The sequence below is a fragment of the Panthera tigris genome, chromosome A2, assembly GCF_018350195.1.
Source record: "Panthera tigris isolate Pti1 chromosome A2, P.tigris_Pti1_mat1.1, whole genome shotgun sequence".
Lineage (NCBI taxonomy): Eukaryota > Metazoa > Chordata > Mammalia > Carnivora > Felidae > Panthera > Panthera tigris.
In genome coordinates, this window is record NC_056661.1 from 120,708,900 (window position 1) to 120,723,248 (window position 14,349).

The window sequence follows — 14,349 nt, forward strand, 5'->3', positions numbered from 1 at the left end:
TGCTGGGAATTCATCCTGTGCCTGGAATACTTGTATTTCAAGATAAATGACACAGCTTTCCACAAATTGGTGTTGCAATACCAGGCAAGATGAACAGATCCGAAGCCTATTCCTTCCAACATTCTTCAACAATGTAGCAGATGCAAACTGCTACATTGTGTAGTCAAGCCATTCTACAGGCATTTCTGCTGCTGTCGCTTTCGGAGGCTGGGAACACATACTAACAGAAGCAAAACCAAAGCCAGCTTCGCTGGCATCCAGCTGCTATGGAATCTGGCCAGGGCTATGAGCTCCTGTACCTATGCTGACCCCAGCACCACCTACATCCCTCACTGCCCTCCCCCCCACCCCCAGTTCAGTTCATTTCTCTGAGGTTATTTTTGAGTGAGTGAGTGAGAGAGAGAGAGAGAGAGAGAGAGAGAGAGAGAGTGCGTGCACGTGTGAGAGGGGCAGAAAGAAGGAAACAGAAGATCTGAAGCAGGCTCCACACTGTGAGTGCAAAGCCTGATGCGGGGCTTGAACTCACAACCATGAGATCATGACCTGAGTAGAAATCAAGGGCTGCTTTGGGGGTGGGAGGGAGGGGAGGGTGGGTGATGGGTATTGAGGAGGCCACCTTTTGGGATGAGCACCGGGTGTTGTACGGAAACCAATTTGACAATAAACTTCATATACTGAAAAAAAAAAAAAAAATCAAGGGCTGCTTAACCGACTGAGCCGCCCAAGTGCCCTTGTTCATTTCTCTAAATGTGAGTTCCCAAACAGGCTGGTGCTCCTTGAAAAATAGACACAGTGATAGAAGTAGGTGGCTCATTAAATAGTTTGGATTCTTGGGGCGCTCGGCTGGCTCAGTCAGTAGAGCGTGCAACTTCTGATCTCGGGGTTGGGAGTTTGAGCCCCACATTGGGTACAGAGCATTACTTAAAAATAAAATATTTAAAATACATAAATAAGTAGTTTGGACCCTCTTCCTAGGTACCAGGGAGGGTTACACTTCCCTACCCCCTTGAAGTCACTTGCTTTGAATCATGACCCACCAATAATGACAACAGGGACTGCCTCCTGCCACATTGGGACAGGCACAGTATGAGCAAGACACAAACCTGTTGTTTGAGCTGCTGAGATTTTGGAATCATCTGTAACCCAGCCCAGCCTGAGGGAGACCATGCTTTTGGACAAGAACAGCATTCAGCACGTTGCGAAACTGAGGCCCAGAGTGGAGAAGTGGGTTGTCAAAATCCAGACAGCTAGGCAGGGCTGGATGCACACCACGGCTCCCACCCTTCCTTCACAAGACGGCAGTTTCTGGAGGACACGACCCCGGGACATTAAAGGACCACGCATAGTAAAGAGAAGTTGCTACAATTTTTTTTTTTTTTTTCAGATACCATAAAACTGACTGTATTTATGGAGTTCAGGGTTAGGTTAAAATAAAACACCACTCTCCGTCTCGCTCTGACTTACAGTCATCTATAAAAGAAGATACTAACGTATGAAGCAGAAAAAAGGCACACGAGCAAGTCCTGCATATCCTTGATTTCTACCGCAGCGGCCGCATCTGCTTGTTGTGGTCCCACATCCTGTCGTTTCACCCAGCTACCTGCCCAGTGCCAGAACCGCTGCACCTCAGCCCAGTCCACCGTCACCACGTCAGGACTGTCACGTGCGAACCATCGTCAGTGATGAAGACATACGTACTGGCACAGAAAGGTCTTCCAGACCTATCATCACTTGAAAAACACACACTGCTGGGGCACCTGGGTGACGATCTCGCGGTTCATGGGTTCGAGCCCTGCATCCCCATCAAATGAAGCGACAGGTCATGGAAACCAAGCAAACTCAGAGGAGATGCTACGACTCTTTCTGGGCACCTGTGAATAAAAGAAATGCTCTTTCTGGTTTGGTGAAATATCACAGTCAAGCTGACAGGTTTGTGGGCGGGAACAATTTTATTTTGTCTTCAATTTGGTAGGAGGCTGTCCACTCATGGTATTGCCACTTAACTCCGGTTTGAAATAAGGAATCAAAAGTGAAAATATCAATCCTCACGAAAAAAATTACAGAGCAAAAGAATCAATAAAACTGACTTGTAAGTAGATATTTTTCAATCTTTGGACCTCAAGCAATACCTTATTGAAGAAATGCTCCGTGATTATCAAATATTTCATTTCCTTTTGTATTTTCCGCTTCCTTTCATGTAACACAAGCCTCTCAACGGTTTAAAACAATATCGGCTCATTTGCCTTCCGTGGAACATCTTGCCCCTGAGTGATGTTTGCATTTTGATGGAGGACTGCCGCAGGAAGCTCACATTTTCCCACCCAATATCCGCTCCCCACCCAAAAGGTACCGTTACCAGTGAAACCATTTGAGATTCTTTCCCCTCTCTGTTAAAAGCACATCCTATCGTGAATGTCAAACCAACAAATACCATCTCAGCAAAGTCACAAGCTGCCACACGCACTATGGGTTTCCAAAACATTCTCACTCCCACAGCCCTGAACAACAGAAATCGATCATTGATATAATAGATAACTGGTGTTTATTTATTGAATTCAGATTTAAGAGGAGCTCAAGAAAGCCACCATTCCCGGCCTGCCTTGGAGATATTCCCCAGATTATAAAACATCGATCAGAATGGACTCTGCCAACCTGAACATAGACCCCAGCGAAACCCACACATGCCCATGAGGGTCGACGATTACACCTGCAGTCTCCTCAAGGAAATTTCTCCTCTCTTGAAGAAGTTTCATTTTGGTGAATAGGACCCACTGCCTCCTCAGACCAGTCTTAAAATGACGAAGATAATTATACTGTGTCTATCGATGTGGACTGGTTGGAGTGAGGATTTTTTTTATTTTTTATTTTATTATTTTGTTTAACGTTTTATTTATTTTTGAGACAGAGAGAGAGACAGAGCATGAATGGGGGAGGGTCAGAGAGAGGGAGACACAGAATCCGAAACAGGCTCCAGGCTCTGAGCTGTCAGCACAGAGCCCGACACGGGGCTCGAGCTCACGGACCGCGAGATCGTGACCTGAGCCGGAAGTCGGCCGCTTAACCGACTGAGCCACCCAGGCACCCCTGGAGTGAGGATTTGAACAGCATGGCCCCACCGTTCTTCAAGGTGCCCAACCACGGGGTGGGTGGACTAACCCATCCCAACAGCAAGCTCACAGAAAGCAAGTGCCTAGCATATGTTTACACAGTATCGGCAGTGCTGTGCAGAGAACACGCACAATGGGGCGACTCAAACTGGCTCCACTTTCCCTGCTGCGTAATCCACAAAAACATTAGCTCAGTTATGCTCCCAGGCTTCTGACACTAGACAAATGCAAACTGCCATTCTTTAATGGGCCTACATAGAACTCTTTCTCTCGCTCTCATGGGCTGGTTGTTGTTGTTGTTCCTATTAATTTTTCTTACATTGTTTTCAATTTCTTATCCTGGGACACAAGCCCACTCCTGTATGCCTCTATCATGCCGGAAAACTACTGACAGTTTCCTCTGGACAAAACGTAGCAGATGGGTGAGGCTACAGTTTATTATTTGAAGCTTTTAAACTCCATTAACACTCGTTCGCTTTAAGTATCTGAAAGCCCTTAATCCTTCAGAATTTCCAAGCAGATACAGAAGTCGATCTCCCATCATCTCTCTTCTGTGCCACTGCCCCCGCCCCCTCTCCTTCTATCTAGCTTCCTTTTCTATCTTCCTTTCTTGGGCAAGTGCCACAGAACTCCAGATGCAGACGCAGCCAGCCACCCTGCCTACAAAGGAAGGAATGCTGCCCCAGCTGATGTAAGCCCTTGGGAGGGGATGGAAGCTGACAGAATGCAGACCTCCCGTCGCGGGGCCTTCTGGGAAGTCCAACTTCTGACTCCACATGGCTCAGAGTCAAGCCTCCTGGTTGAGATACACTGCATATAATGTATGCAGAACCAGCCCCTTGCTTTTCTGCTGGAACCCTGGGGCTTTTTTTTTTTTTTTTATCATTTATTTTTAAGAGACAGAGCATGAGTGGGGGAGGGGCAGAGAGAGAGGGAGACACAGAATCCGAAGCAGGCTCCAGGCTCTGAGCTGCCACCACAGAGCCCAACATGGGGCTCGAACCCACAAACCAGGAGATCGTGACCTGAACTGGAGTCGGCACTTAACTGACTGAGCCACCCAGGCGCCCCTGGAACCCTGAACTTCTTGAGTGGAATAGAACGTTGTCCAAGGCCCCCATTTTCGAGGTGAGGAAACCCGAGGCCCTGGGCAGTATGGATCAACCAGAACTAGAAGCCAGGCCTCCTGGCCCTGAGGCAAAGGCTTCTTTTGCTTCCTTGTGATTAGAATAGCTGCCTGGGTGGGCAGAAGCATACACCCTCCCCCCAGGTAGTGATGGACAGACACCTTGTTCTTCCCCTCGGCCCCCCTCTCCCCCCCGCTTAGAACTCCCGCTTCTCTCAGAGGACGAGGTACTTCACCTTCTCCCTTCTTAACTTCTCCCTTCGTGCTGATTGATGGTGGCCATCAAGGGCCAAGCAAGACTCTAACACCAGGTTACCTGATTCCAATCATAGCGGTGTGATTTGGACAAATGACACCACACCCCCCCTCTGTGCTTCAGTGTTCTTCCCTAGAAAACGCAGACAAGATTAGCGCCTACCTCCTAAGATCCCGGCGAGGGTTCAATGAGTTCATACACACGCGGTGGTTAGGGCAGCGCGGGTCACGCTGCAGGCACAGACCATGATGGAGAAGGCAGACGAGCCCAGGACTTGTGCCCCGTTCATCCTTGAGGTCCAGCATTTGACTGCGAGCGAAGAGGCCTATCTGGTTAGTCACTGCACTCTAGAACACAGTGGATGCTAGATAAAAAAAAATTACTGAGGGGCGCCTGGGTGGCTCAGTTGGTTGAGCGTCCGACTTCGGCTCAGGTGACAATCTCACCGTTTGTGAGTTCGAGCCCCGCGTCAGGCTCTGTGCTGACAGTGCGGAGTCTGCTTGGGATTCTCTCTCTCCCTCTCTCTCAAAAATAAACGCTTAAAAAAGTTGTGGAGTGAATGAATCTGGCACAACACACTGCTTAGAGCAGGGGCTTCCTTACTGTGCACTGAATGAATATGCGAATACTTAGGGGAAGTTGCTTGCTAAGGTGATTGGTGGATAAATTCAAATCTGAGGGCACGAGTATCTTCTATTGCTCTAAGGCATTTATATCAGCTGCTGCGTTGAAAAGGCCAACCAGAGCCCAGCTCTCAACTTCTAGGACATTGTCTATCCATGCACCCAGGACAAAATCACTTGTGCTTTGTGACAGTGCCCCCCCCCCATGGTGCCTTATGGGGGCTGACATGCAATTATTGATTGACATTTTCCTGGTGTCATCCAGGCTTTGAAAAACGAAGTTCCCAAAACACCCTGCCTGGGATCCATCTCGGAGGGGCCAGTAAATAAAAGTACCTCAATAAGGAAAGAAGACTGAAGACAAGAGACGCTTGAATCAGAAACTCAGATCTGGAACTCTGTAAGCGGGTTTAAGCACTTAGGCGGAAGGAAGTGCTCCAGAAGCAACAGGTCTGGGACATCTGGGGGTGGCACTGAGAACCAACACAGAGAATGTCTGGGGCTGCTCAAAGGAAAGGCGTTCCACCAGAACAGAATAAGTTAGTCACTTCAGAGGCTTGAGTTGAAACTTGACCTTGAGTAAATAAACACTGCTGACTGCTGGCCAAAACACTTAGCTGGAGAGTTTTATTCACCCCACTTGAACATGATGCCACAGTCAGAACCACGTGGGACCCAAGTCTACCCAGGAGCTCGGCTGCAGGGTATCCGGGACGTGATGCCGAGTTCCCCCAGAGGCAGCACCACCCTGGGCCTGGGCCCTCCACAGCCCTCAGCCAGTGTGGTCCTGTGGTAGGGAGCAGGCCTCCCACCAGCCAAAACACATCGCCTCCGACTCTGTCACCTCATGACAACATCACAGAAGTATGGAGAAAGAGGGCAGTGTAGATCCCCCCAAAGCAAGCTGGCATGCCACGGTGAGGTCTCAGCCCCCTTACGGTTTGGAGGCTTTTCCTATGACGTGAAAGCTCCAAATAATTTTTTTTTTTCCAAACCCTGTGCCTTTTAAAGGTATGCCATTCCTCCGGCTAATGAACAGGGCAGAGAAAGCACCTCTTTCAGGGCTTTAGGGCAATGCCAGACGAGAGCAGACTCATATGAAAAACTATCCGATGTCCCTTCCCTTGGCCAGGGAGGCAGGGTTCCCAGGATTTGGTACCTGCAGGTCCTGACAGTCTGACACCCATACTCCCCACGCTGCCTCTGCTCATTAGGTCCTTTGGTTCCTGTTTCCAAGGAGCCAGAAAGGACTGATCCGCCCACCTCCATCCACCGAGGCTCCTGCTGAGGGATCCTGGTACCTAGGAGGCCTGCACACGTTTACACATCTGCCCCAGAGAACCACGGAGCCAGTGCTGTGGTTAGGTGGGTCAGGCTCCGATGTCTGATTCTGCCATCTTTTACTTTAGTATGGGCTTCAGCTGTTTCATTTAGAAACTGAAAACCGAAATTTCCGTCTCCAGAATTGTCTCACACATTAAGACGAGGTTTCTAAAGCTTAATAAATAGGGGTTAACTATCTTTTTCTTGTTCATTACTAACAGAAAAAGCAGGGGTTGGGGTGGGGGGTAGGGATCTCCTGAAGCCCCACCCCACGGCCTTTTAGAATAAAATTCCAAATCCTTCCCAGCCCAGGAAGCTGGGCGTGGCCTGAGTTTGGTTCATTCTTTAGCTCTCTCGGCACATTCCCCAACACAGCCGGTGCCTTCCCGCCTCTGAGCCTTCAAACATGCTGTTCCCTGCGTTTGGCTGCTCCAACTCCTTCTCATCCCAAGTTCTAGTTGAAAAGGCTCATTCTTGGAAAAGCATATCTCAGACTGCCTTAATCCTGGTGCAGTTCTGATGGTCCGTCTCATGGCATACCATTGTTTTCACTTACGGCACTTACCACAGTTTCAAACTATGTGTTTGTGTGTTACACCCCTTCCTCCTCCAGGATCCTGCAAACTCCATTTGGCTGGGTCCGGTTCATTCACTGCTGTATCCCAGTGATACAGATAGACTCCTGGCACTAGCAAGGCCTTCCAATATTTGTTGAATTAATGTTTTGAAGAATTGAATCTCCAGCGAGCCAGGAGGAACCAGGAGCTACAAACAGCTTTCTAACAGCCCTCAACACCAGACTGGAGAGCCAGCGAAGCACTCCACACTTTCTGTTTTCCCAGAAAAACAATCGCCACCTCATTATCTGAAAGGCTGAAGCATCCTCCATTCACTCAATGGAGAATGTGCGTATCTGGGCCCGTGTTCCACTGGCTCGGGTCTCCTGGAAGATTGCTAGATCTCCAAAAGAGGCAAAAGCTCCTGGGGTGTAAAGAAGAGGGACGGGGAGGAAGGAATTTGTGAAAAGTGCCTTGGACCAGGCACTTCACTTTCGATGGCATGCTGTTTGAACACTGTGCCCAGCGCAGCCCCACCTGGAACTTCCAGGCCTGCTCTTTCCGCACACCTGTCTGGGTGAAGGTAGGTTTTATTACACCCAGGCTAACTGTCTCAGTGCACTGAGATGACATTTCTCTCAAATAAACATCATAACCCACTCTAAAAACATCAGTCAATAGGAATATCAGGGCTCCCCCAGCCCCACCACACCCAGGGGATGTTAGATCAGCCAGTGGAAGCAATTGTTGAGGCTTAAAAGCTGCAAGTCTGGGGTTGAGGCGGGGGGGGGGGGGGGGGGGGGGAGTGCCGCTTTATAAGCAGGCAGTTCTTTGGCCGCTGGGGCCCCCGTGTCCAGAAATACGGGTCTTCAAAGAGCAGAAGCATGTCTGCGGGCCAATTACAGAAGGCAGGCATGGGGAAGTGGGGGAGGTGAGCAGAGGCAGGGGCACCCACAGAGTGCAGCTTCAGTGGTTGATAACAGGGTTCCGCTTCAAATCCTGGGTGCAGCCTTTACTATCTGTTCACTTTGGATGAGTTCTTTCATCTCACTGAGCTTCGGTTGTCTCATCCGTAAAATGGGATAACCAGCACAGAGGGTTGTTGGGAAGATTAAATGCGCTAAAAAAAAAAAAAAAAAAAAAAAAAAGGCACCACCACCACCACCACCAAATCCTGAAGCCTTTAGACCAGGGCTACACACAGTTAAATCTATGTAAGTGTTTGCTATTATTTAGGGTCTTTCAGATCAGATGCATCATCATTTCATTCCATCAAGCCTCAAACCAATGCTTCCACATAAGGTAGAGTTATCCATCCCCATTTTGCAGATACAAAAACTGAGACTCACGACTGTTAAGTACGTTAGCCAAAGCCACATAGCTCAAGGGGTGGCAAGACCAGCACTCTGACCCCAGTAATCTGCGTACTCATTATCACAATAATTGGCATTTCCTGAAAGCCAGGTGGCTTATATCAATTACCTCATCAAATACGCAAAACCACTCGGTAAAGAAAGAATTCTTATAACTACTTGACAAAGGAGGACACAGGGTGAAGAGGTTAAGTATCTTGGCGAGCTCACACAGTTAAAGAACAAAGTAGGAGCTTGAGTTCAATTCTGACCCCCAAACCAGTTTCTTTCATTTACATCCTGCCTGTCTGTATTTGTTACAGATCTCATTGTGTCCACTTGAAACCATGGATGTCCCTGAATTTGTATTAAATGTAAAACACCTCCTTGTTAAACGGGGTCCATGAGTGGCTCCATCCCAATGAAGGAGCCCGCTGTCATGAACTGTAAAAAATAAGGACAGCCCCAAAGAACAGCCTAGCTTTCCACCAACTTCCTTCTAGAAGGTTTGGTTTGCAGTCATAGATAGCAATTGGGGAATGTGTTAAAACGGAGTATGGGAAGTTCTTAGCCATCTGGCTTTAATCTTTCGGGAATTAGAACACCACAGATATTTTCTCAAGTTAGTCATCACCTGCCACGGAAGGGTTTTCCCTAGCAACGCATGACTGTCCTACCCAGTTGCGTGTGCCTCTGAAAAACTCTATGTCCTCCCAACTCTTTTCTTCCCTTAGGTGAAGACACGTAAAGAGGCCAACTACCAACATCCTGAAACAAACAGAACAGTGGCGACTTTTCATGTTTTATTAAAATACCGACCTACTAAAACCTGGTGCTAATCTGGTGCTCACTTTGCAATTATCTGGGCCCTTATGTTGACCTGTTTATTAATACTTGAAACTATAGTTTTGTGAAACAAATTCCAAAGTGGCAGTTTACTAGGCTACCTTCCGTTTTTAACAAAGTGCAGTACAAAACTGCCTTGCTGGCTTTAGAGCAGCCCCTTGTTAGGGCACTGTGCCCCAGCAGAGGGCCAGGACGCCCTCAGAGTGACCGCGCCCAGGCCTGCCTGACACAATGGCTCCAGAGGCTGGGGCGGGGGCGGGGGGATGACGAAGGTAGGGGTGGTGGTGAGCTTGGCTTGGCCAACTCTGCAAAGTGATCTCTGCCCACAGTTTGGTCTGCGGCAGTTCTAGATAAAACGCAGGGATAAAAATTCAAGCCAGGAAGTCTGGCTTCGACACACTTAACGGCACTGGGTAAAAAACCATAAATTAACTGAAATGGCAGGGACTACTCCTTTCTTACTACAACAGGCAAGTGTGGAAAAAAACACTTGCCCTCAATGAGCATTATCTGATGCACCAAAGACTTTTCCTCAAAACAAAGTTGAGACTTTGTGGATGGATGGAAAGAGGCCCTGTGGGTGGGACACAATTGACATTGCCCAGGCGGTGAAAGAAAACAGGGCTTCTAGAAACGTGCAAAATATCTACAGCTTCTGCATGACAAAAATTCAGCACAAGTACAAATTTTAGCTTTTCTAATTTCATCTTGCCTAAAGTCGTCCCAAAAAAGAGAGCCGTAAAATCAACTGGAAACGTAAACCTCAAATCCCAGGCTTATGTCTTAAGGGTTGGAAGAAATAGTGAACTCTCCGGCTAAAAAGAGACATGAATTCGATAGTCTCACGTAAGCAAAAGTCAGCGATTGCACATATACGGCAAAAACACTTGATCCTAGTTTTCACATGACATCACTGTGCCGAACGCAATTGTCCAGTCTAAACAGTGCTATCGTCACTACAAGCGATCGTCAGGGGCACACACAGCGGGCCCCAGGGTGAGAGGTTCATCTGGGATGCAGCATCGACAGCTGTAGGATCTGGGTCCCCCTTCCCCAAATTCCTGTTCTTGGTCACTGAAGGACGATGCGTTGTCCCTAAGCCAAGAGGCAGAGGCAGAACAGAAGCAGCCTGGGTGTAGTCTGGGCATGCTGCCAGGAGGAGAGCCACGTGTGTGTGCCCACATCAATTCTGAGACCCTACAGACAGCACAGCTTTCTTAGGAGCCCATTTTTCATAGAGGTGGCAGCGGGGTGGAGAAGTCTTAGGATTAAGGGCTGCTTTTTTTTTTTTTTTTTTTGTCAAGAAATTCATTCCCGTCACATGCATTAAAGCTGTATTCCAGACCCATCAATAAACCCTGGGGGAAGGGGGTGGAGGGAACCAGTGGCTTGAAATTCCAGACCTCAAAGCACCCAGAGGCCCAAGAGGAAAGAAGCCTTTCCCTTAGCAGGGCCAGACAAGAGCAGGGGAATGGAGCGTGGAGGGAGACAGTTTCTACACAAACATCCCACCCCCCACTTCACGGCTGTGTCAAGTAAACAGCAGCGACAGACAGCAGACACAAAGCACTGCCACTGTGCCTCATGACCACCACTCACAGAGCACCTGCCATACGTCACCTGCCCTGCCAGGCATTTGCTACGCACTATCTCGCTTAACTATAAGGGTCCTCATACCGCTGTTACTTTTACCCCCAGTTTTCAGGTAACTTCCCTATGGTCACATATCATAGAAGCGACAGAATCTGAATTTGGGCCCAGGTTTGTTGGGAGTCCGAAACTCTGAACTCACTTCTCCATTCCACAAAAATTAAATGTACTCTTCTTAAAACCTTTGAAAGGCCCTTCTACCTCTAGGCTGTTGTTTGTTTTCAACCCACCTCTTAAAGCCGCCCTGCACGTGGGGTAGAACCGTGCGTCTTGCCCAATGGCCCTGCTTCTGGGATTACAGCTACTTGCCCACCAACATTGCCCCCACGGTGAGGAAGGGTCCATCCTGTGAAATCCACTCCTCTCAGAAACCCACAGGAGAGGCACCCCGCCCTGGACATGATAGCACCCAGACGGGGGCTTTTGGAAGGACGGACAAACCCAACCCTGTGGCAACACCCGACCTCATCCTTAAATCACCCAGAAGTCGCGGAGGCCGCGGGTTTCCTGGTTTCCCCCAACTTCATTTCCAAGGCAACAAGGGAGCAATTTCCCAGACGCAGAGTCAAGCGGGGATCGTAACCAGGCACACCTTCTGTTTTTCACAATGTGCCAAAAGACTGACGAACATAAGAGGGTCTCTTCAACACGCTATTCGCCCTGCCAAGCATAGTCTCATTCCCCTTTTGGTGGCTCACAAAGCCTGAGGACCACACAGGACACTGGGTGCCGAGGGATCCGTCTGCAGCTGGACTCCATCAAGGCCCCTGTGTGCCTTCCCACCTTCCTCAGCAGCCACGCTTTCTTCCGTCATTGGCTCCCAACCCTGGCTGCACATTGGAATCACCTGGGGGAGTTTAAACGCTATCGAGGACTGGGTCCCAGCCCCAGGGATTCTGATGTAATGGGTCTGGGATGGGGCCAGGGCAGCTGCATTTTAAAAGTGCCCAGGCGATTCTAGGGTGCAGGCAGGATTGAGACACCCTAAGGAAGGAATCAGTGATTCTGCAGATGCTCAAGTTTGTCCCTCTGAACTTTCTCTGCATTCCTCAAACTGTCTGCACTTTTCCGACTCATTTCACCTGTAGCTCCTCTGTTACGGAACTAGGCTGGAACGCTGGCGGAGAAACCAAGCAGCACTCGGAGATCTTGGTGGATTGGAGATTTATTTAGCACCGGCGGGCCCAGAGGAGACCGTTTCTCCAAAGATCTGAGCCCCGAATGCAGATGGGAAGGGCAATTTATAGCTGTCAGCTTCCGTATTCGTGGCGGGTTTTCGAGCGCGTGCGCGGCAAACAGGGCAAGAAGAACCCGGAAGAGGGGTCTCTAAGCCAGAGACCAGAGCTTGTTTTAGCCCCATCAGCCATCTTTGGCATACTTTATTCACTTCTCCAACATTCCCCCTGCTTTGATGCCTTTTAAAAAAACTTTTAGTAGTCATCACCTTTCAGTTTTACAGGTTGGTACTCTCAGAAGGCTAAGATACATGTAGTAGTTTGGCAAGCAACAGTGTTTTCAATAAAACATACCACGGCATTCAGTATACAGGGCCCGATGGATACAAGTAGAATTATGGAGAGGAGGGGCCCCTCCAGGGCAGGAAGCCAGGATGCCCAATCTGTGAGATGCCATCCTTCTTATTGATTGATACTTTCCTGTTGTCTATGTTGATTTTCTTTCTTTTTTTTTTTTTGAGTTCCTTAACCTTAGTTGTAACTGTTCCTGATTGGTTTACGAAATAGCAACATTCCTCCCCCAGAAAGATGCAGATCCCTCTTTTTTTCTGAAGTGACGAGGTGGAGGGACTTGCCGATTTTGGAGGGTCACTGCCGCCAGAGAGTTTATTTGGCTTTGTAAGGTTACCAGAGAATCTGCCACCCGTTCCATGTCTTCATTTATCTCTTGAGATAGTCTATGGTATAGTCCTACGGATGAACCTATGCCCCCAATTCTGGTTCCTATTCCTGTCGCAATTCCTGCTCCTATCAGAACGGGTAGCAGGATTGCCTGTTTAGCCAGGGACTTGGGGCTAAAGGCTGTTAGGAACTGATCTTCAGTGTATACGGATACCTCTGGGGTTAGGAAGACGGAATAACATATCTGAGTCCAGTTGGCATCTAAGCATTGGTAGACCGAATTAGAACACAGATAGAACACCCCAGGGGTTGAACATAGGGTTCAAATATAACCTTCTTCTTTAAAGTTATATTTTTTGCACATAGAGAGGTACCATTCATACCTTCAGGGACTGTACAGGTTAGATTGCCGGCATTTGTGAGATGGACCCCAGTGGCCAGGGGTCCAATTAAGACAGAGGTGTTGGTTTTGAGATTTTCAGGAGCTTCCCAGGTCAAAGGGATGGGAGTGGCTAAGTGAGCCCTCCGGCTGAGGGGCAAGCACATCCAACAGGTTTGGGTGTGATTATGTATTTTATGGAGGACTTGTAGTGTTGGCCCAACGCTGGAGTGGGGAATTGGTAAGCATCGGATTGAGGGCTGAAAGGTTCAAACCCTGGTAGGCTGCCCAGGGAGCGGCTGCCTTTACAGCTTGTATTACCCTATCCTGGCTATCCTTTATAACTTTTTGAAGGGCCCTGTCTTGCACCCCTCCCCTGTCCGAGATCCCCCATTGAGGAAGGTAAGTGTAGCAAGCTCGCTTCCCTCTCTGGAGGCCCTTGTTGTGACATAGGTTCCTGATATTTTGGGTTATCTCTACGGTCCAATACTTAGCCCTTGGGGCACTGGGTGACCGACAGAGAGTGGGTGTTTCTCCCTGGTAGCAATCTTTGTGGAGGGAGGTGAAGGTGCTGAATGCCCTTGACCCCCTTATTGTCATATAACAATCCTGGGGGCAAAGTGGGTAAGCGGCAGTTGTGAGGGTGAGAGACGATATCATAATATACAGGCAATACTTAATAATCCTCCCATCCAGAGGAGGTATGTGAGACCCAGCATGCATCTTTTGTCCCATGTCTAGCTTGTTGATGCAGTCTCTATCAGCCCAACAGTAAGAAGTAAGATCAGGTCTATGACACCAGTAAGGGGCAAGGGCTGGCAGAGTTTCATCTGAACCCCTGGGCTTGGTCCATGGGTTGATTTCTCAAGCTTCTGCCATGTACAGGCCAGCCAGCTTCCGGGCTGTGGCTGGAGCAGGGCTGGAGGTCTCGGGGGCCAGTTTCCCTTTTGAGGGTCAGTTTAAGCAGGTTGACTGGATCTGGATCACTTCGCAGGTTGGGGGTTCTTCTGAGTTGGCCTTCTTAACTCTGGAGTGATAGACCCAAGGGGTGATACCTGAAACTTTAAGGGCTGTAGGAGTTGTTAGAATAACAGTATGAGGCCCAGTCCACTGTGGTTTAAGACGTTCCCTCTTTCAATCTTTGACCCATACAGAGTCTTCTGGCAGAAAGGGGTGAACGGGGGTCCCTAAGGAAATTGGGGCCTTCTCTATGGTGTATCTCTATAACTTGTTTAGGACTGCCCCCAAGGTCTGGAGCTGTTCTCTTATTCCCT

At 48.8% G+C, this 14,349-nt stretch overlaps 1 protein-coding gene across 2 annotated transcripts in view; it reads right to left on the bottom strand.

Annotated features, from left to right (window-relative positions):
- The window catches only part of NOD1 (nucleotide binding oligomerization domain containing 1), a 76,269-nt gene that overhangs the window by 53,754 nt on the left and 8,166 nt on the right, over positions 1 to 14,349 (bottom strand). The gene's annotated exons all lie outside the window — the stretch shown is intronic.